The sequence below is a fragment of the Rattus norvegicus genome, chromosome 8, assembly GCF_021556685.1.
Source record: "Rattus norvegicus strain SHRSP/BbbUtx chromosome 8, alternate assembly SHRSP_T2T, whole genome shotgun sequence".
In the NCBI taxonomy this organism is placed as follows: Eukaryota; Metazoa; Chordata; class Mammalia; order Rodentia; family Muridae; genus Rattus; species Rattus norvegicus.
Window position 1 is genome coordinate 105249160 of NC_141541.1, and position 22215 is coordinate 105271374.

The 22215-nt window shown below is 47.9% G+C and overlaps 1 protein-coding gene across 3 annotated transcripts in view; it reads right to left on the reverse strand.

Annotated features, from left to right (window-relative positions):
• Positions 1-22215, reverse strand: part of Pxylp1 (2-phosphoxylose phosphatase 1) — a 65342-nt gene that overhangs the window by 33732 nt on the left and 9395 nt on the right. Inside the window, exon 1 of one of the 3 annotated variants that reach the window (XM_087562292.1) lies at positions 3853-3969. The gene's annotated coding sequence lies outside the window, so the exon portion shown is untranslated. 3 annotated transcript variants of the gene reach the window in all.

The window sequence follows — 22215 nt, forward strand, 5'->3', positions numbered from 1 at the left end:
AATAGAACCTGGAAACTGTAGTTTCCTTAGAAAACATCCTTAAGATCTAACAATAGGTTTATGACAGCGACTACAAACCTGAGTCTTTACTTCAATCTCCCAGAGCTGGGATAGACAGAATCAGACAGAAGCTTCCCTGCTGGGGTGAAGACCGCATGACTGACTGTGCCAGGGGCCACTGACCTGCTTCCTGGGTGGCACAGCACATGTGGGCGGCTCAATAAATTCCTTTATGAAACAGTAGATCTGTTGGGACTGAAGCAGGAGCCAGAGTCCTGCAGCCCTCAATTCCCACACTCATCCCTCAGACATGCACCCCTCAATTCCCACCCTCATCCCTCAGACCTGCACCATTCCTTTAGGAGGGAATTCATCAGAATTTTATTTACCAAGGGGAGACCTTTTGCTACAAGACAGATTAAAATACTCCGACCCCTCACAGAAGGCCACCAGCACCCCTCGTCTGTAGGAAGCACCTTGGTGGCCCCTTGCCAGGCAGCAGCCAACCTTCCTTTCATTCTTCCAGGAACCAGGGACTTCTAACTGCTCACAACCATCCATTTCCAGAGGTTTCTATTCACTAAGCAGGTGCCGTGTGCGCCCCGATTGTCATCTTGTTCACACTTTGTGATGTTGGCGAGTGCGTTTCTAATGCACAGACAGGAAGCTGAAACTTGTGGGTGAGAAATTACTAAATGGTGCCAGGGTGTGAGGTGGTGTTTCTGTAGCTCTAGGGTTCATTCTTGTGGGTTACAGTGTGTCCTTCAACATCTACACTGATTCTCCTCAAAGCCTGTTGACAGCACAGGCCAAGTTCACTCTCAGTCAGAACTTCTGTGCCTTCCTTCCTTGGATGGCCATGGGTCTTAGAGCCCCTTGGCTCCTAGTCTTTCCAGACTATCAATGACCTAATACAATGATTCTGATATGGGGATTTGTTTGTTTGTTTGTTTTTTACAGGGTATCACCATGTAGCCCAGGCTAGCCTAAAACTTACAATCCACTTGCTTCCTTCTCCTGGATAGAATGTTACCACTCAAGCCTTCCTGATCCTTTTAACTGTGGGAGCAAAGGGGCAAATCAAGACTGTGGATGGGAAGGAAGGCTTAGAGTGTCTTTTGTACCATCCAGTGAACTGGGGCTTCTCTTCATGGTTTCCCCGGACATCTTGGTGGCTGACCCATCTTTAAACATTCTCCTCCTCTATACCCCTGCCTTTCAGAGCTCCTGCCCTGGAGGCAGCACTGGGGTCTTCCCAAGTTCTGCTATCACAAGGATCCCACAGGCCTGGCTGCCTAAAGATGCTATGTCTTCCGCATCAGCAGCAGCCTCTGCAGAAAAGGGGCTGGGTGCTCTGGGGTCAGACACATTACAAGCTTGGTGACTGATGCCAGCTACTTAACCTCCCCGAGGCAGTTTCTCATCTGGAAGTTTGGACTAATTGCCTCAGGGTGTTGTGGGGACCGGATTCCAGGCTAAGTACAATCCTTGACAAGCAGGAGACAATCCAGAGAAAATGGCTCTTAGTGGCCATTTCACCTATGCACTCTAGGGAAATAGTTTAGGATGGAGTTTTTCACCCATTTTTGGGGTCCTTGTTGGATGAGTGACTACTTAGCACTCTTGTGTCCTTATCCACATCTCTCCCTCTGCTGCTCTACCTCACATCTGGTCCTCAGGACTCTCACTCTGGGCTGGAATTTCACTGTGCTGGCCCAGGAAAAGTGTCCTTTCTGATTCTTGGGTCCAGATGGCATCTCTCGCTCTAGAACCGTCTGTGCTAGACCTGCTGTTTGCACACAGGAGACAGTGACTTCCTTTGGTTCTGGGCTCCATCTGGCCCTCTGCCCCCAGACCCTTGGGGGAGTGCCAACCTCACTGGCAGAACAGGCTGCTAGAACTGCTGTATGTATCCCACAGTTTTCCTTGACCCTGACTTGTCCTAAGGAATTCACCACAGCGTGGCTCAGAGCTGTCTTCAGGTGGGGTCAAGTAGCAACAACTGCCACTTGCTGAGCTAAATCCAGGTTTTCAGCACGATGCATTTCTTAGAGCCGGGGCTTCCACTTCATGCTTTTTCTGGTGGGGCTGACGAAAGTGACTCCCAGTTTAGCCAAGAGATTTGTTTCAAATAATGGGAAAATAGCAGAGGACTTGTGTGTAGGCCTTGACCTGATTGGATCTGGGCTCGGAGAGGATTTCTAGGCTTATCTGCAGGAGGAACCAACACAACGGCACCTGTTGAGGCTTCCGCCAACCGACCAGCCTGTCAATCATTGAACATGAAGGAGGGAACTCTAGACTACTCAGTTCAGCCAAGCCAGCAGACATCAGTCATTAGTGGGACTCTTCCAGGTCCAGTCTGGAGGTTTTGGGAACTTGATACAAAGAAAAAGCTAACTGACAGAAAATCTTTCCCAGAACACACACCAGGATTTGCACCTTCTGTGTCCACAGTCCTCAATGTTCTGAGCGCTTCTGGAGAAAGGGACTGCGTTTAGGCTCAGAACTAAAACACAGAGGGTACGCTGGGTTAGTCAGATGGCTGGGCTCCTGTAACTACCCTGCAGCTTCTAATCTCTGGCTTGCTGTCATTCCTGCTTACCCTGACTTCTCTGTAGGAACATGCCCCCTGTTTCTCTTCTAGCCCCCTGCCCAGGTTGCTGTGGCGCCTGCCCCGATGGGTATCTGACCTATCTGACTGTCCAGCAAGATCAGAGTCTTGTTGGTTCCACTTATGCTGGGTCACATCTTTGAACTCAGCACACAGCCCAGCTGGAGGGTGCTTAAACACTGAGACAGACACATGACATCTTCTGGGGTCCGTTTCTTTCTCTGGAGTCCACTTCAGTAGATGTGGGGACAGAGATCATGCTTTGTTCCTAGTTTTAAAAATGGCTAAATAATGTTGACAGAACCTAAACTCTGCAGGGACTTGAAGACAGTGGTTTACAGCCCTATCTAGATGCCAAGGGGTCAGTGTGAGCTTGTCAATGGGAAACAGTGGTGTTATGGCTCTGCCGACAGTGTTACCCCTGAAAGTATTCCCTGCTGGGGACCCTCCTTCAGTGGAAGGAAAGCCTAATGGAGTGGAAGGGTTAGGCTGCAGGGGGCCAATGTTGGCATTCTGTCTAAGCTCCACCCCTACAGCTACCTGGCAACAGCCAGGTGTGCTCTGCCTCAGTTGCCTGGCAACCTCCAGTTGTGCCTGACTATAAAGGGGGCTGCTTGCCCCCTCCTCTCCCTCTTACTCCTCTCTTTGCTCTTCTCTTCCCCTCTGTCCCTGTCCCTTCTTTCCTCATCTTCCCCCCTTTCCCTCCACGTGCCCATGGCCAGCCTTTCCTCTCTTCTTCTATTCTTCTTCTTTCATTAAACTTTTCCACGTGGAACCATGTTGGCTTGGTGTGCTCTGTCTGGGAAGTGAGGCAAGATTTAAACCCCAACAGCCATAGATCTACGCTCCATTCCCAGCTCTGTGTATTTCCCACACACTCTCAAGACGAGAGACTCACTTTGTTTATCTGAGCTGTGAAATCATGACTTCAGCAAACCTGGGGATAACAACATGAGCAAGCAGAGACATTGAGGAGTAAACACTGCGGAAGACAGAGCAGCTGTCTTCTTAGTGCTGTACTTTCTTCTCAAACTCCTGGCCACGGGGCACTTCCCTGTTCACATCCCTAGCCATCGGGGCAGGCGCCCAAATCTGTAGCCACATTCATGGCTCTTCTTCCGTGGAGAGACTTCAGCTTCACTGCTGCGTCCAGCCTTGCCCAAGGGTTTCCATCCTGGAACATATGCCTCAGGTTGTGAGTTCCCACCACAAAAGAAAAAAAAAAATCCAACGATTACCAAGTGTAGCCTCTGTTCAGCTCTGTAAGTCCGGGATGAAGCCTGGGTTTTCCAGCACTCTCTTCCCCTGTTGCTATGCCAGCCAGGAGGCTAAGGGAGGCACTTGTTAAGTCATGTGGCTCCTGTGCCTACCCCCGGGGGCTACTGCAGGCAGCTCCTCAGACACCTCACACACACAGATCACAATGGTCCGAGCCTTGAGGGAAGCCCCATGGCCTGCTACTCACAGCACAGAAAATCAAATCCATAGGATGACTCACTGCCCTGTTGGCTGGGTGAAGTGTTTCTGAGGGACTGTGGCTCTCTCATTTCCTCTTCCCCAACATCTCTCAGGTCCCGTTACCGTCCATGCAAAAGACATTCTCGATCCAACATGCAGTCATAACCAAACCCAATTCTCCAAAACGCTCCTGTGGACACAGCCACATGTTCCAGCACATGACTCCATATGATGGTGTTACCTGTTATGTGGCGGCTGCTTGGCATGGCTCTAGTCCCTGGCTAAAAATACCTCAAACCTAGAATTATTATATTGAATTTCTGCTTAAACAAACAGAAAATCCGGCCAACTCCCTTTGACTTTACCATAAATCTGAGCAGCAAAAGCAAAAGCACCGAGTTGAGACAGCACAAGATAATGAGCAGATCCCCTTACACTCTGGTAAATACCACTTCTGAATTAAAAGGGGAAAGAAACACACCAAAGGCTTTTCCCTAAGCTACAACTCCACCACAGAGGCTTCCAGAGCTGAACCCTGAACTATTTTTTTTTTTTTTTAATTTATAAGAACCAAGACTGCCACATCAGGCAACTGGCTCTGGTTTCCTCTTCAAAGGATAGAAAATTTAGGATTTGAAATGAAAGAAAATATGCATTCAATTATCTTCCATATGTTCAGCTGAAGTGCTCCTCCCAGGAATAGAAGGGTAGAATTAAATAAAGAAAATGCTTTGGTAGATGCTCTGATTCATCTTGATCATGATCATTTGGGCCTAAGTAAAGAGCATTATAATTTAAAAAAAGAATCATGTAATTGTAAAGTAAGCGTGAGCCAAGCAAGGCAAAGGCTGCATCTGAAGGGGACTCCAAGGTCACGGCAGAATGGAGCTTAATTGCAAAATCAAAGCTGCTTGGCTAAGAATAAACCAACCCTGGAGACTGATGAAGATGGATGAAGTCGAGAGTTGCCCGTGAGGCACAGAGTACAGAGTGGAATGGGGTGTTCTCAGCTCACAACAGTCAGCCTGGGTCCAGAGCTCTTCAGCTGATTGGGAAGCCAACCCATGCATCCATGCATACGTCCACGCATGCATCCACACATGCACCCACACATGCATCCACTCACTCACTCACTCACACACGCATGTACAGTTCATTCTAGAACATAGTATCTCCTGACATCAGCAGGTGCCATTCTAAACAATAAAGATCTCAGGCACCAGACTTTGGGGGTGCAGTGGGGCAGTAAAAGGAGGCACCTTGAAACTCAAAGCTAAAATGCATTACAGACTTCTAGAAGGAAGGATATGAGACCCAAGATTTGCTGTAAAAAGATACACAGGAGGGCAGGGCTGGAGAGGGCTCAGCAGTTGAGAGCACTGGCTGCTCTCTCAGAGGACCTGAGTTCAGTTCCCAGTACCCACGTGGCAGCCTACACCATCCGTAAGTCCAGTTCCAGCGGGTCTAATACCCTCTTCTGGCCTCTAGTGCACAGGTCAAAACACCCATACAGACCAAATAATAAGTAAATCTAAAAGGGGGGAAGCCCCTGGGGTTCAAGGGAGGATAACAAGGAGGCGAAAGGATGCTGCGGCTGAAGCTTGGTGGTGGGGCCTCGAGGATCATCATGTGATTCTCTGCTTCCACAGCGTCCAACAGTCAAGGTGGAAAAACAAGCAAAACCAGTTTCTTTAAAAAAAAAAAGTTTTACTTCAAAAAGTAGATGGACTGCGGGCAGGCGGGCGTGTGAGTCATGAGAGAAGGGTTTTAATCTCCATTCTGCCGTGGCTTTGCTCTGTGCGGATAAGTGCCTAAGACATGTAACTGACAATCAACGTTTAATGCACTAAGCGAAGGTCTAAGACTTTAGAAGGGCTGTTCTAGCTGCACAGAGGATCGGTGAGACGTACTGAGTTTGGGACTGGGTAAGGGCTTGTTAGACCAGCTACTTTAATCTGGTTCCGGGACGTTTTTATTTGTGAGTTCGGCACAATAAAGTGAGTTTATTTAATATAATCTTAAAAGTAAGCTTCCTTGTCCAATGGTAAGGAGTAAGCGGAACGTTGGGCCACAGGAAACTATAGTCTCAGGGGAAAGACAGGGCACAGAGGTCATACCCAGACTAGGAGCCGTCATGGGGCTCCCTGGAAGAAGCGATTAAACTGCCCTGAGGGGTGGACTGGGGCTGGAGCATCTGTGGCTGTAATTTACAAGAACACACCACTAGGCAGTGTTCACAGGCTCACCCTGTGGAGTGCCCCTTGTTTACTAGGCTAACATTCAGTCTCTTTCCAGCAGGTGTTCTCCTCCAGGAGAAAGCCCAGAGCGGCCGACCCTGCCCTCCACACCACAGAGACTTCTCACAGGACACCCAGGAGCCCTGGGATGTGACTACTCTGAAAGTCTGTCCTCTGCCCTATACCTGGTTTCCCCAAACGCTTTTCTCACCTAGGCTACCTGGAAAGGTAACGGAGCCCACGACAGTACCATGCCCAGATGTGGTGCAGCCCGCAGCGGTGCAGAGGAAGGAAACAGATCAGTACAGGAGACCAGGCCCCAGGCACGGCTCTGGATAAAAGGTTGCACCAGGCCCAGTGCTCCTCCCCACACTTTAGGACCTGCAGAGATCTGGCAGTACTCCACACAGGAGGGAGTCAGGGTCAGGGACCTAAGACTAGAGCTCTGTTTTAACCCTCAGTGAGCTATGGTTTTCCCCATGAGGAAATGGAGCCCTGGGTTGTGAAGAATGTAACAGACAGCACTGTTGCCTGAAGGGCCAGCCCCGTGACTCTCACCAGCTCACCCAAGGCACCAATTCTGCTTCTTCTGCCTTGCCTCTGCTCACTCTCTCCCCATCCCTAGCAAGAGCTGGCTTCCTGAGAATAGCAAAGAAAAAGAGAATCTGAGGGTTCTAAATGGCATCGTTCAAGGTCAGAGCAGAGCAAAGCAAAACTGGCCCCCAGCACTACAGTGTTTGGAGAACCCGCCCTGTAAGTCTCCCATCCTGCTTCACGTTCAGGGCGGCCCAACACTCTATTCTTGTGTCCTTCTTGTACCCAGCAGACACACTGTATGACCAGGCACCCCTAACTGTACTCCTTCCCATCAGACTTCCCTAGGCTTAATGGGACACATTATTATTACTAGAGAGAGTATTTTCCAAAACAGTTCTGGCCACAGACCAGCGAGTGAGCAGAATCTGGTAACTCCGAGTCAAAAGGAGGTCGTGTGCCACCCCGCCCCCCGCCATCTTTCTTGGACATTTTCCCCAACACCTTCCCTTCCCAAATGGCAAACCCCAGGGTGATGGTGAGCAACTTCAGATGAGGATAAGAAACACCATCCTAGTGGATGAAGAGGACCCTTGGTGACCCCAAGGTGCAAAACTTTCCCCTTGATTTCTTTGGCCGATTCTCAGCTCAAATCGTTTTTAAAAGACTTTCAGTCTCTTCCCAACCCCCATCCCACTCAGTTTCACAACCTCTTAAGGCCATCATTCTTTTGCTTCTGATAAGGTAGATAAACAAATATCTTACCATTGGCACAAGACACTGAGCAAGGGACCCCCTCTGGGGACTATAACGACTGTAGACATTCACCAAGTGTGAGGCGAAAACCTTGTTACCGTTACTCTTGGACACTAAAGGAGACCTCTCTCTCTCTCTCTCTCTCTCTCTCTCTCTCTCTCTCTCTCTGATTTTATGCTCTTAGCAACCGCCTGTGTTTGTACTCTCCCAAGGGTGTCAGAAACTGAAGGCACACCCCCAAGTTATCACTGTCACAGCTGGTAGTGGGCAGGGACAATCCTCTGCCTCTCTACGTCACCAGAGCAATTGAGCATCTCCTAGAAGCCCCTCCGACAGACCTTCCCTCCTCTCCTCGATAGAGGAGAGTCACGTGTCAAAGCCCAAACCAATGATGTGGGAATGGACTCTGACAGCTGGGTGAACCAATCAGGATTCACTTTTTGGCAAAGGCCCAGGCAGGAAGGACAGGGTACAGACCTGAAGAGGAGGGAGCCAGGAGGTTCTGTAACAGCTCACACTGGCGAAGGTTTGACAACACACACAATTATCCCAAGGAGTGACTTCTGAGCTCAGCAGCTGATGACAGCACCTGCACTTTTCAGATCTAGCCATCAAAGCACATCCCGTCATAATTACAGGCTTTCAAAACCTCAGCGCTGGCTTGCTCAGGTATAACCCAGCAGCGACAAACCAGGAGCACCATTTCCCACAGCCTGCATGTCCTACCAACAAGACCTTTTATTCCAAAATTTGCGTTTCTAAAATATGCAGCATGAATTATTTATCTGTGATTTCTTTCCAAGAAGGTTCTAACGCTTGTGATTTACAGAGTTGGGTGTTTTTTAAAAGCATGAACTATTTTTAATTTTTTCTTTTCTTAAAAAGATTTATTGTATTTGTGTGTGGTGTGTGTGTGTGTGTGTGTGTGTGTGTGTGTGTGTGTGTGTGTATGCACAGGTGAGCAAACGCACTCCCATCCCACACACATGTTGTGAGCTAATTGATGTGGGTACCAGAAACCATAATTGGGTCTCTGGAAGAGCAAGAGGTGCCTGCCCTTAACTGCTGAGACATCTCTCCAAACCCCATAATTTTTTCCCTAAATTTATCAACTATAAGGGCCAAGGCCTCTCTCTTGGAAACCCACCCACTGGCTCCCCAGTTAAACTGTCCAGGCGGCTGGTCATCTCTCAAGACCGAAACAAGGAATTCAGCAAGCCAGGAGCTCCCTTTCTACGTACACTTCAGCTATCTCTCTCTGACATTCTGGGAGAAGTCTGCTTCACCCAACTGTATCACTCCGCTCTTCTTGAAGTTCTTGGAGCAGCTGCACTGAGACCTTGCTCTTAATTTAGAATGTCAGCCACACCTGGAGAGAGGAGACACGTACGTTTGGCACAGCTAATTCTCCAAAGCCTCTTCAGAAACAGAGCTGCCTTTTCTTAAAAATTGTATTTTGCAAGCAAACTGAGTCAATTAAAAGTCTAAAATGTCAAGGAAAGCCAAGCGGGGCTGGTGTACATCTTTAATCCCAGCATTCAGGAGGCAGAGGCCAGCCTGCTCTACAGAATGAGTTTCAGGACAGCCACGGCTACACAGAGGAACCCGGTCTTAAGACAACAACAACAACAACAACAACAACATCAACGACAACAACAGATTGTGGCTGCAATTGCAAGTGGTGAACAGCAAAGGTTAGAATGAGAAAAGCCACATTTTCAAGTAATAACTAAATCAGCCAATAAATAAAACAAAAAATCCTTCACAAATCTTGACTCAGATGTGCAAAGTGAACCTGGCACAAGGGAAAGTGGGCTCCCATGCTTGCTGTGTTTCTTGCTACTTGCATTTCCAGGGCTTTGCTTTCACTGGATGCCTGGACCACAGCATGCAAGTTGGCCACCGTAAGGTGTTTTTGTCTCATGAGGCCTTTTTCGGGCGGAAAGCACATTCAAGAGTTCTGGCAAACTCTCTGCTCACTGACAGACCATCTGTACCCTGATCAAGAAAGGACTAGACACCAGATCTCCCTCGGGTCACTATTAGTGCTTGAGGGTAGTTACTCAATGGCCTTAGACTGTGCTCAGAAAGCTGCACCCTCACCTCAACCAACGCTGGCAGTGACTGCGGCTGTGGAAGTACGGAAGGAGCCTTCTAGTCCACAGATCTAGCCAATGGTGGAGAGCCACTCTTAGGTGTCCTCTATGTATCAGGACCCATAGATTCTTGATTCAGAGCTCCAAAAAGGTTCTCAAAAAACAGTGTCCTTTGCACTTTAAGTGGCACTAAAGCATTGTGACACAGACTCGAGGATGTCAAGTTCGGGAAGGGACACAAACTGTTATGTGGTCTCAGCCCTAGTCAAGAAAGAAGGGACTTGCACTGTGCACACCCCGATACGTCTATCGGTGTCTTAGTTTTCTGCTGCTGTGATAAAATGCGAGGACCATAAACAGCTTAAGAAGAAGGTGTTTACTTTAGCTGACGGTTCCAGAGGGATGGAGTCCATCTTGGCAGGGAAGGGAGCAGAAAGCTGGCAGATCACAGTATGCTTCACACACAGGACGCAGGAAGAGGAGGGGCAAGGAGAGAAAGAAAGAGGGCGAAGAGGAAGAGGGAGGAGAGGGAGAGACTAAGAAGTGCATGCAGCAAGACTAGAAATCCTCGAAGCCCTCCACAAATCACACGTCCTCTAGCAAGGCTCCATCTCCTTAAGTTCCATAACCTCTAAAGCAGTGCCACCAACTGGGGACTGAGTGTTCAAGTACACGAGACTATGGGAGACATTTTTTATTCAAATGGCCACAATCAGCCTAATTCAGTGGTACAAGGCAACAGAAGGCTTTGGGTCAATGGTGCTACACGAAGTCTTGGGGGAAGGGCTGTTGGCACAGGTTGTCCTGAGAATGTAAAGAAACGGAGTTGGTGGACACCTTTTTTAAACTCATCTTCTACAAAGTTGAGCCAAAATAAGGAACTAGTAGTCTGTACCGTGACTGGAAGTTTAGCTTCTAGAAATGCATATAATTTGGGCAAAGAAGGCTCCTGCAATAGCTGGAGGCTTGTTTTAGAAACCATGCTTCCGAGCTCTGTTGAGTTCCAGCCTGGGCACCGCTGTGCATGGTGAACCAAGAAGAGAGTTTGCTGGCGTGCCTGTTTAGTAACTCACTGTTCTGAACATGTCTCGTCACAGAAAGCTGACTTTGCTCGATGATATCGCAGTGAAAACTAACCACAGAAGGCCCTGTCACCGACCTTGGTTTAAGTGATTCAGTCAGAATAAAGATCTATGCTGTTTCTCTGACCTCAGTATAAACTAAAGTCTCCTTTTGTAAGACAAATCACTTAAACACATTGATTTAAAACTCAACAGAAAATCTTATTCTTCCTGCTGGGCAGGGATGGAACACGCATTTAATCCCAGCACTAGGGAGGCAGAAGCAGGTGGATATCTGAGTTTGAGGCCAGCCTGGTCTACAAAGCAAGTTCCGGAACAGCCAGAGCCACACAGAGAAACCGTTTTGAAAAACAAAACAAACAAACAAAAAAACAAGAAAGAATGAATGAAAGAAAGGAAGAAAGAAAGAGCGAAAGAAAAAGAGAGAAAGAGAAGGAAAGAAAGAAATCTTATTCTTCCAAGAACTATCTCCCTTGGACTTCTATTTCCCATGATGCTCTAGGCCTACTGGCTAACACTGCTCATGAATTACAAGGTCTGACCCAGCCCATAATGCCTCCCATTCACCGCATCTTTTAATACACAGAAATGTCCTGCTCCCTGGGGATTTGGGAGACTCTGTCCACGTATACTTAGTTAGGGCAACAAGGAGGTACCAGGGTGCCAAACCTGGAGGGAAGGATATCCTCCCTACCTCAGAAGAAAGCAGGAGATGGAAGCCCTGGCTCTCTGGAGATGCCGAAGGAGAGAGGTGTAAGTCTCAAATCACATTCTGTGATCGCTCTGGAAGGTTCTGGAAAGCTGAGGCAGGGAGTGTATCTGTCACTTTGTCTTTGCTGTGCCTGAGTAACAGAAAAACTTGCTTTGGCTCATGGTGGAAGAGAGCTTGCTCTGTGGCTTGGCCTCATGCACACACAGAGGCAGAAGAGCTCAGACTTGGGACCGTATGGTAGTGGACAGGAGGGAGGGGGACTGAGAGGAAGGACGGAAGGTACTAGAGAGGGGCCCAGGATAAGATGTAGTCCACAAGGACACACTCCAGTGAGCTTAGTATTTTGAGCTAAGCTCTCCCTACTGTCTTAAGTTTTCAAAACCCTGGTCCCAAACAGAGCCACTACCTGACACCAAGCAAGTATTTGCTCCTTGAGCCTGTGGAGACATTTGCTATTCAAACCATAGCAAGCAGGGAACTCTGAAGCCAAGGCTGAAACAGAGAACAAGAGAGCAAGAGGGAGAGTATGAAAGTGTGGTGGTTTCAAACCTTAACCTGCCATGTCTCCCATTAGAAGTGTTCTACATCCTCTGAGCAGGCCACAGGGCTCTCTTTTTTAACAAAATGTGACAGGAAGATACTACATAAGTCTCTGTAGGCTAAGTCACAAAAGTCTACGCAGATTCTGCCTAGCTGATCACATGCTTCAGAGCTCTGAGGACGACACACCAAGCTGGAGAACCACAGCCGAGGTCAGAATCCTACAAAAAACACCGCTCTCCCATGCAAACAAGGCTTTCTTTAGAAGTTACTATGAGAATCTGGAAACAATCATGCCGTTTGTCTATGACAGAACGGGTAAAAAGACGACAAACAGTTCTAGCACACACTGGAACAGGACTCTGCTGTTAAAAAGAAAGGGCTGGGCTCAAGTGGGGAAATGGAGTGCCCAAGAAATACTGCCAAGCCCGGAGTGGGAGGGGTGTGGGTGGGGGGCGGGGATGACACAGACGACGACACAAGAGGGGGTGGGGCCTCACGAGGCCACACCCACAGCTACGGAGCTAGTGGCTGGTGGGGAAGAGTCAGTTTTCTTCAGGGGCACAACCCCTGATAGGTTATCTGTGTTCCAGTGGTTGCCCCTGTGCATGTGCATATGAACAGCAGTATTTGGACTCGATGTTTGTTTTTTAAAGGACATAAAGTTAGGAGAGAGACATAGTGGTGGGGGCTGGGAGGAGTTGGAAGTTTGTGGAAGTGGATATAATCAAAATACATTGTGTGTATAATGAAATTCTCAAAGGATAAATCTTTAAAAAAAAAGAACGGAATTAAAAGAGAGCGTTAAAGAGAGAACCATAATTATACAGCACTACCTCATGTGAGAATTCCCAAGTGAATGTGTGCTGTAGACATTAGCACAGCCAGGTCAGTGTTTTAGTCAGAACCCCGTTTCAGTCAACTAAGAACTGTCCACATTCCAGAACTAGGTTCCTCTGCCTTCAATGGCTCAGCGCCAAGGCCCCCATCATCACTAAAAAGCGATTTGACACATTTCCATTCTCCAGCACTGTCTCCACCAGCACCATCTCTGGAGATGCCGCACCCTCGCATATTTTCCTTGTGCGCATGCTCCATGCCCCTTACAAAGCTCATGCTAACGTGGCTTTGCGTCTCTGTGTCTGTTTCTGTCTGTCTCTGTTTTCCATCTCTGCTCGGAGAAGCCCTTTTGTGTCTCTATCCCTCCCTAATATTTTATAGTGTCTGTTTCATGGTGTGATTTATTTTTATTTTTATTTATTTATTTTTTTTTTTTGTGGTATTCCTTGGTCCCGATTGCCAAAGTACTCTTACTCTGTAAAATCTTTTCACCGTGGGCATTGGCAAAGCCTTTCCCAGGTGAGGCTGAGACTTGGGAAAGCCTACCTCTGGTCCTTGTGCGGATGCTGACAGTACAGCAAAATTATTAAGCAGCTTCCTCCTCTCGGATGACTGGACGCGAGGCTGCTCCCCTATTTTATGAGACCCCCTAGCTGGACTGTGCTAAGTTTCTGGTTGCTGGTGGGCCTCCTCCGTTAGAGGGAGCTCAGCCCATCCACTCAGCTTTTCTGGATGCGTGTCTGTATGCATTCCCTCATTGCTCCAATCAGGTCTCCAGGACCAGGCCATATAGGACACTGGAATTTCACTTTTCACTTAGGTAAACCTTGACGTTTGCACACCTTGACATAAATATTCGAATTTCCAGAAGATGTGTGAAATTACAGAAAAAAAGCCCGGAAGGAGACAGCCTCTAGGTGAGCTGTTATTTCTGCTGTAGAGGAGGAAAGACTTCTCAGAATTACACATATTATGCCTTCTATAAAAACTGTGAATAATTAACAAAACCAGCCATAGCAGGAAAATGTTACTGTGAAGTCAGACTACATGTTAAAGACTATAAGGCAGGTTATAGTGAGACCTGGTCAGTGTGATCTCAATAACATCATAAAGATAGAGACTATATTACAAAGGCTGGGCAGAATGGGTCTTGCTTGTTTTAAGGCAAAGATGAGAGACTTTATTTGTAGAGTCTTGGAACCTAGTGCCACTTGAAAAAAATGAACTTAAGGGCTAGAGAGATGGATCAGTGGTTAAGAGCACTGTCAGCTCTTCCAGAAGACCTGGGTTTGAATCCCAGCATCCACATGGCAGCTCACAACATCTATAACTCAAGTTCCGGAGGATCCAATGGTCTTCTGGCCTTCCCAGGCACCAGGCACCAGTGTGGTACACAGATGTGCATGCAGACAAAACACCCACACAAATTAAATAAATAAGTGTGTGTGTGTGTGTGTGTGTGTGTGTGTGTGTGTGTGTGTGTGTGTTTAAGGGTGAATGTTATTATAATTGCTATAATTGCTCCTGAGAGAAATGGAAGGTAACCTGATAGAGCTTCTGTGCCCTGAACCTCCTTCTTCCCCCTCACCTGTCAGCCCACAATCTGGTTATGAACTCAAACTCGGACCAATGGGATGAGACCCAGTCGCCGTCTGCTTTAGGGATAAATGACAAGATCATCTCCACCCTCCGTGCTCACTAGCCCAGCTTGGGTTCTGGTGCACCCTTTTTTTTTTTTTTTTTTTTTTTTTGCAAAAAAACAAACAAAAAACAAACAACAACAACAAAAAAAACCATAGGCTAGAGAGAAGGGTGGGTGATTATGAGCACTTGCTCCTGCAGAGGACCCAGGTTCGATTCCTAGCATCCACATGGCAACTAAGCGTTATCTGTAGCTCCAGTTCCAAAGGATCTAACGCCCTCTTCTGGCTCCCTTAAGTACTGCATGCATGAAGGGCACAGGCAATAAATACAAGCAAAACATCCGTGTGCATAAAATAAGAATAAACTTTTTATAAATTGCTTTGCTGAGTTACTTTTGCTTTATGTGTTCCTTCATGCAACACCAAGATTATTTTTTCCAACAATTTGAGGTCTCACTTTGGATTTCAATCCATCTGGCGGAGTGTGGGGATGCCTCTCTTGGGAGAAATGTCCCCCATACCATGTTTTCAGTAGCTTCCACAAGGTCTTGGGTGAACTTTTGAATGGGTTACTGGTCCCAGAATGTAAAGTTTCTCACAATGCAACGATGACCCAGGAAAATATCTAAGTGGCCAGGTAACCCGTGTACACAAGACAGAGGTAAGAAACGCAGAGAATTACAAAACACTCCTTGGTGGTTGGGTCATCCTGGAGTTCAGATAAGAGTGAACGATATGTGCTCCCTGCATGAAGTGAATGCAGAGCCCTCATCCACACTTCGTAGGTGTCCTTGGTGACTTTTGGTAAGCCTGTTGCTAACAAGCAGCTATCACAGGACACTACCCTACGAAGGAAGCTGCCAGAAACCAAGGAAACACTAGAAACTTCCATTCGGGTGAGGTTAACTCTCACAAAACCAGGATAGAAAACCGTTGAGGTAAAAAGAGCTCTAGGAAAACAGACTCCCCAAGACAGGAGCGAACCAATTCCACTGCTGGAACAGGAGACTCCCCAATCCTATTCAACATACCCTAACCTGACTACGGAGGTCCTGCGCACCGCGTGGGACCACCATGCGGCTACCTACGGATTAAATCAGGATTAGCTATTTTTAACAAGTTGGGTCTTAAATTCCAGCCAACACAGAGGATTACAGATCCATTTAGCTCAGCCCACTTCATGCTTGGGTGGGGGGGAACCCCCCAAAAAACTAACAAAACAAACAAACAAACAAAAAACAGCACTAAGATAATTTTCTACTTCCTAGTTCCGCCATGTGCTTTCCAGAGCAACAGCGCCACCTATGGGGCCGGACACACCTTCCATTCGGTTCTCTTTCATGGGGTTCCCGTCTGAGAACAGCTTGTCTCTAGGAACTCAGAGGAAGTCAAATGGAATCTAGCAGGCATTGTCTGGCATTCACGGTTACAGTCTGTGGCAAGCCCTAAGGACAACCTTGGCTTGGGTTGTGAGGTGGTTTGAATGTCCCCTAGGCTCAGGTATTTGAACACCTGGTCCCAGTTGTTGGTGCTGTTTAGGGAGGTCTAGGAGGTGCAGGCTTGCTGGAGGAAGTGTGTGACTGAGAGAGGGCTCTGAGAGTACATAGCCTCTCACTACTTTAAGTGAATTCTCTGCTTGACACTTGTGGCTGAGGATGTGACCTCTCTCAGCTGTCTGGTGGCATGCACCCCTGCTATGACGGACTCTTACACTCTGGAACCATAAGCCCAAATAAACCCTCTTTTGAATACCTTGCTTTCGGTCTTGGTACTTTTTGTCACAGCAGCAGACAAGAAACTGATACAAGTTAAGACCATGAAGTTTCTTCCTGTTTCTTTGTTTTGCCCTTTGGGAAAGCATATATACTTAGGCTGTATACATGTGCTATCTCCTCCTTATATCCAGGCTACTGTAAGTCATTTGTGAGTGTGTGTGTGTGTGTGTGTGTGTGTGTGTGTGTGTGTGTGTGTGTGTAGTCTAAATAAAAGAGGTGACTATCCACTTATCCTGTGTATGCATGTAACCCACTAAGACTTGTACCAGGATGGGGGATGTGCTTCTTTTAACATGGATCTGAGCTCTCTACAAACACAAAGTAACCATGTTGCATTGTTGTCCTCTTGGCCAGCCAGGTCTTCATAAGACCGTCTGTACCTGTTTAGGAAACACAGCGGGCCTTGTTGATTATTGATAAAGATTATGATGCCTGAGTGTTTTTTTTTTCAGAATGGAACAAAAAACTTGAAAGTGTGAAGCAAGCTACAAAAGTCTGAACAAGTAACATGAAGGTATGCAAAAGATGGGTTTATCTATGATATTAAAATATCTAAGGTCAAAAAAGTCTAAGATTAAAGTTCAACATGTGGCTGTCGAAGTTCTGCCAAAATACATGCTTAATCAATGTTTATTTAAAAATGTTTGTTTCCACCCCAGCTTTACCTAAGGATCACACAGTAGTTAAAAGTACCAGGTTGGTATCATCAGGGAGTGACAATACTTGAGAAGGATTGGGTGTGGCTCTGTTGAAGAAAGTGTGTCACTGATGTGGGGCGGGGACTTTGAGGTTTTAAAAGCCCAAGCCAGGCCCTGTGTTTCTCTCTCTTCCTGCTGCCTATGGATCGGGATGTAGAACTCTCAGCTGTTTCTCTAGCACCACGTCTGCCTGCATCCTGCCATGCTTCCACCATGAGGATGATGGACTAAAGCTCTAAACCCTGTAAGCAAACCACAGTTAAATGCTTTCTTTGAAAGAGTTGCTATGGTCATGGTGTCTCTTCCCAGCAACAGAACACTGACCAAGATATTGTACTTGGAGGCCTATAGTGATGTGGTCAGAGGGATTGGAAGGAGAGGATATTTTCCCCCGTCCTAGGGAACTGTGGTACATCTCTAAAATGTCCTGTATGCTGTGAGTAGTCATCTGTTCTCTTGTTCAAGAAGGCCTACCTGGCAAACTCTTAACTGTGTCTAGTCTACAAAGAATTTCCTCTGTGCCTTCCAGTGAATCTGTGATCAAGTAAGGCCTTTAACTCCTCCTCACATTGATGCAACAACTGGTTAAAGGAAGGGTGGAGAGCCCAAGGTTCCTCTCAAGCCCAAGGCAAGTCCTCAGGACCAGGTCCTTATCTGACAGTTAAAGAAGGGGAAGTGATTAGTGTTGGCCGCCTCTGTGGTGACAACATCCAGCAGGAAAGACTAAGCAGCCACTACAATGATGGGTGCGTTTTCTCCACACCCTGAGGGATGGCACTGCTCGCACACTAGGCTCAGGTCCATAGGGGACGTTATCTAAACAACTATTTCTCACTAAGGATTTTCTTCTTGATAAGAAAAATGCTGCCTGGTGTGAGTCCAGACCTCAGCTCCTTGCAGCCAGGGGAGATGGCCCACTGCTGCTTGACCTAAGAAGTAGGGAAAAGCTCAGGTTTCTTTCTCTGTCTCTCTGGAAGCCATTTGGAAGGAACTCATGCTGATCCAGCCTCTCCAAAGCTACTGAAGGGCCTCAGTGCAGACCCTAGGCCCATCACTCTGGAGAGCAGAAGGGAGGTGAATGCAGAGAAACCAGTCAGAGACGGACGCTCCTGTAACCCCACCTAGAGACTTTGATTTGAACTTAAAAAAAAAAAAAATTCTGGTGCTGTGGCTTCTCCTGGTTCCTCCTGCCTAACTTGTAATGCTAATAACCCTTGGCTTCACCTCTCTCGCATCCACTTCCAGGCTCCAGTCAAGGACTCGCTGTTAGAAAAATGAAAGCACCCAATGTACTTTGGGGCCTTTTAGATAGGCCGTGGGGTGGGGGTGGGGAGTATCCTGCCTGCTCAGGTGGAAGAGGACAGCTCCATCAGCACTTCGTCAGGGTTACCGTGTGTGTGTGTGTGTGTGTGTGTGTGTGTGTGTGTGTGTGTGTGTGTGTGTGTGCGTGTGCGTGTGCGTGTGTGTGAGTGCATGTGTGTGCGTGTGCGTGTGCGTGTGCGTGTGTGTGTGTGTGTGTGTGTGTGTGGAGAGGGGTGCTGGTCAGTTTAGGGTAAAGACTCATAAGAAATTTTCTCTCATGCCTTAAAGCTAAAAACTGTTCCTAGGGCCTCCTGGCAGCTTCCTCATCGTAGGTCAAAGATGCCAAAAGTGTTTTGTGAGCCCTGACCTCTCCAATCTGCCTCCTAAGCCATTCCTTGGTCACCTTTGCAGAGGGAAGGCAAGGAAAACAGCAGTAAGGAACTGCTCAGAGGAGATGCCTCTCAGAAGAGCAGACTCTCCGGCCAGGTCAATCACTCAGTCAAAAGCAGTTCCCCTAGGAAGACAGGAACTTCCTGAACCATGCTTAGAGACCTCACGACGACAGCATACGCTGACTAAGTTTAAGGAAAAAAAATATGGCAGGTATACATATATACATGTATATTTATACATATATACACATACATATATACACACATTACACACATATGTTGAGATATATACATATATTTATACATATATACACATATGCATATACATATATATACATCACATACACATATATTGAGATATATACATATATATACACACATACATGCGCACACACACACACACACATAAAGAAATTGTGAAAATCATTTTCTTTCTGAGTAAAAGTGGTGAGCCAGATCAGGGCCCATATTTTTTGGACTTCCGGCCTATTAGCCAGTCATGTCAGATGATTACAGGTAAATGCAACACATTGCAAATGGAAGCCCGGCTTCATGTGCTCCTGAAGAAGATGGCAGCAATCTTAGAAATGTGCTTCTCTTACTTGTTCCACGTTCTCTCTTCCTCTCTCTCTCATTTGTAATCCACCTGCCTCAGCCTCCCGAGGGCTGGGATCACAGACATATGTATGCCTAGCTTCCAACCAAATTAATAATCATGAAATAAAAATAAAAATGTACTGGTTTTAAAACTCAAGGAGGAAGTGCTCTGAAATTTACTTAAATTATTCTTCTATTTTTTTTTAACAATGTAGTTGAGAAAGATCTCAAAGGCGGGTCCCTCATAAATTATAAAAAGGCCAGAGGTCTGGAAATAGTATCCCCTTCCTTTCAACACTGCAGGCAGCAAAGCCTAAGTGTGATTCAGACAACAACAGGGCCGCTGAGTTCACACCAAGCACCACCACATTGGCAGAAGCCAAGGAGCATGAGGTAAAGTGAAAAATACAAAACGAAAAGTACTGTGCAGAGGAAGACTACAGAGGCTGCAAGGCAGGGAGAGGAGCACTGTGAGCTACAGAGGCATAGAGGTGGGCCTGGGGTAAACTGACCCACAGAGATGGGCATGGGGTAAACTGACCCTCAGAGGTGGGGCGTGGGGAATCACTGTGGACTACAGGGGCTCAGAGGCATGGAGAAGGGAGCACTATGAGCCCCAGGGGCCAAGGGGCAGGGAATGGGGTGGGGGGGAACACTGTGCGAAACTCAACGTAGGGGCAGGACAAGAGGGCCTCCCATGGGGCGTTGACAGGCAGCGTGGTACAGAGGGGTCTGAAGCTCACTCCTTTGCCTTGATGACAAACTTTAAACAGAGGCCATCAGGGGACAGAGAAGAGGACAAATGGGCCCAGACTACACTCACTCCCACAAGAGTAGGGAGCCACTGACCATCTAAGCACTGCCTGAAGTACAGAAGTGACACTACAGGAAGATCACACTGAAGCTGCCAGGGGCCACACTGGAAGGCAGTAGCAGCCAGGAGACATCCTCCAGCCTTCTGGGGGCTCTGTCTTCCAAGACGCAGGGACAGAGGGCTTCGGTCACAAGCCACAGCTCCAGGCTTGTATTCCACCACTCCCCAGCTGCGTGTCTCTGTGCTGCAGTCTTCTGCTGACTGAGGACTTCCCACATCCAGACAATACCTACTTACTGGGCGGTTGTGCCATGCCCATTATGGAGAAATGGGGATTAGAGAGCCAAGTCAGCTCAAACTTGCCTCGGTGGGGCTCCTGTTCTCTGGAATGAGCATTACCTGCCTCCTGGGATTGTGGTGGAGTCAGGACAATGTGCCCTGCAGAGCCCTGAGACAGGATGGTGACTACCCCTTCCTTGTTATTGTCGCATCCACTGAAGCGCAAGGACCACTGGCCAGAGACTCCATCTATGGATTCACACCAACCCCCCTTGAGGCAAAGGGAAAGAGCTGTTCATCAGCTTCGTGAAGGTCGGTTCTCTCTGCCCCACCCCCATCCAGCCCACTGCAATAAACAAGGCTTGGGAGGGAGGATGAAGGAAATTACCCTTGGGGCCATTCATCACAATGAGGGCAGCTGACAGCTTTCAGCTCAGCCCTCAGTTCCCTGAGGAGAAGCATGCTCAGCCCTCAGTTCCCTGAGGAGAAGCATTGCAAAGCTATTATGCTGTACCCATGAGGGCCAATTCTCCAGATAGGCTGACTACACCTACCTGACTGACCAGGTCCTCTCCTGGTGATGGAGGTCCCTGAGAGAATGCTGGGTAGCGGCTGATGACCTCACAGGAGACCTGACTTCTCAAGCCAAGCCCACTTGGTGGGTTTTAGAGTTAGTGTGTGGTATGAGCCTGAGGTCGGGGTAGGCACTAACCTGAGTCAGTGGCCCAGAGAAATCCAAAGCTAAAGAAAGTGTAAAGAGCTTTAGACCTCACCCCCAGCCCCTAAGAAAGCCCTGCATCAAACTCTCCCTGGCTAAGTGTCTCCAGAGGTGGTAACAGCCCCAGCTCTCCTCACCAACTTCTCGCTGGTGCCCTGGTGCCAGACTCTATTTTTACAGCCTGAGTAATGCCTGGGCACAGGACCAGCCGAGGATTGGTGACAGAGGACTAGGGCATGAGAGGTGACGCACAAGCAATGAAGCCCGTATCCTCCTCAGCTTCCAACACAAACCCTCTGAGCAGAGTTCAGAACTGTAAGTAGCCAAGCCCTGTTCCAGCTCTGACCTGAACTCTCAGCCTCACCACATCACAGCCAGGCCCTGAGTGCCACTGGACCTCATCTGTCACATGCACTGGCTCCTGCCACCTCAGGTGCCCAACCAGTGAATGGCCCACCCCAGCTTTGGCACATGGACTACAAGAATTATACAACTCTTTTCATAAAGTAGTGTCTGGGCCCATGTCACGATCTTGGCCAACGCATTCTCTTGACTTGGTTTATTCCTGATCATCCTTAAACTTGGCATAGCGGTCACCTTCCTCTGATGGCTGTCCTGAAGCCAAGGTTGGGTGATATCCTTCAACACTGGACAGCTCTGTGCCCAGGGCTGACCAGCCCTCTGGTGCCAGTTTCCTCTCTGGCCTCTTCTGGTGTTGGATGGCGGGGATGTCTCAGAGCTAAGCAAGCTGCAGTACTCAGCAGGTGTGGAGGAGGAAATAGAGGAAGGGAGAAGGGGAGGGTACCAGAAAGCACTGTGGCTAGAAAACCACCTGTCACGGTGACGTGAGACAAACTGAAGAAAGCACCACACCCAGGACATGGGCGGCTTCTCACCCATGCTCTTTCCTGACAAACACGGGCACACAATAAGAAACGTCTCTCAATAAAGAGTAGGAATCAAGGTTTGCTGTATCCAGGTGTGGGCTGAGTGGGCTTTAGATGGAAACTTTGGTGCTGGGTACGTTCAAGGGCAAGGAGCACTCCCAGGCTCCTATGGGCTTGGCGAACTGAAGGTCACTTTCCCCGGGATAACCTCCAACTACCGAGATGAACCAACCAGGAGCTA